The sequence below is a fragment of the Acanthisitta chloris genome, unplaced genomic scaffold (assembly GCF_000695815.1).
Source record: "Acanthisitta chloris isolate BGI_N310 unplaced genomic scaffold, ASM69581v1 scaffold42660, whole genome shotgun sequence".
Lineage (NCBI taxonomy): Eukaryota > Metazoa > Chordata > Aves > Passeriformes > Acanthisittidae > Acanthisitta > Acanthisitta chloris.
In genome coordinates, this window is record NW_008650670.1 from 14247 (window position 1) to 15660 (window position 1414).

A 1414-nucleotide genomic window follows, 5' to 3' on the forward strand; every position below is an offset into this window, starting at 1 on the left:
AACAGAATTCAGTGTTACTTTTAGTCTCAGAATTATTTGATTCCAGCTCTTCTGTACTGAATGAATAACAGCTTGGTCCTACTACATGGTGTTAATTAAAAACTTACAGCTCCTGTAGTCTGGTTTTGTTGACCAGAACTCAGTGTAGCTGTTTACTGTCAGGCAGCTAGATGAGTAATTTTTCCACTGCAGTTACTGATGTGTTTGTGGAGTGTTACTTTTAGTCTCAGAATTATTTGATTCCAGCTCTTCTGTACTGAATGAATAACAGCTTGGTCCTACTACATGGTGTTAATTAAAAACTTACAGCTCCTGTAGTCTGGTTTTGTTGACCAGAACTCAGTGTAGCTGTTTACTGTCAGGCAGCTAGATGAGTAATTTTTCCACTGCAGTTACTGATGTGTTTGTGGCCAAAACTTCCAGAGCTCACAACATGCTTATTGCACAAGGTGTTCAAAATGCCAAAGCAGAACTGCCTGGACCTATGGTGAAGTAGTAGGAAGAGCATCCCATGAATTCAGAACTGTCTACATAGAGGACAAATGTTAACTGTGGTTTATAGCTTGCACCTTCTCACTGAATCCATGTCTTGATCTTTCGTAAGTGACTTGTAGTTTCATTCTAGATACCATGAATGCAGCACAGCATTCAGCTCTCAGTGCCATTTGGAAGGACCTCGACTGGAATACATTTCTTCCACAGTTTGCAAAAGCAACATTCCTGCCGGGACATGGAATTACTCTCCCTCTGATGACACAAACTGCCTTCCAGTTTCTTTGCCTTCCTTTGAGCCACACTTACCACAGCTAATTGCCACACACTGACATCCTAAGTGACACCTCTCCCAGGCTCAGACCTCACCTGGCACCTTATATTTACGCACTTGGGGTAAAATTGGGGTTTGTGAGTAATTCTGGAAGTTTGTCTGCCTCCCCCACCATGGCAAGGAGCACAGCAACCTACAAGCTCTCCTTTGCAACAGTTTTCCATTCACTGCCAATGCAGAGGATCCTGCACTGCTGTTCCAGTTCTGCCCCTGAGCAACAGGCACTGCTGCTGCCACAGGGTGTTGGGAGAGTGGGAGGAATGGGAGGGGAGGGAATGGGAGCGGTGGGATGGAACTGGGGGGAATGGGAATAGAGTGGGGGGTATGGAATGGGGGGTATGGGAGTGGGAAGAATGGGAGTGGAGGGGATGGGAGTGGAGGATAGGAGTGTATGGAATTAGGGGGAATGGAATGGGGGGCATGGGAGTGGGGGCAATGGGATGGGAGTGGAGAATAGGAGTGGATGGAATTAGGGGCGATGGAAGTGGAATGGCAGTGGGAGGATGGAAGTTGGGATGGACTGGGGGAAATGGAAGTGGGAGGATGGGAGTTGGGATGGACTGGAGAAAATGGGACTGGGGAATGGGT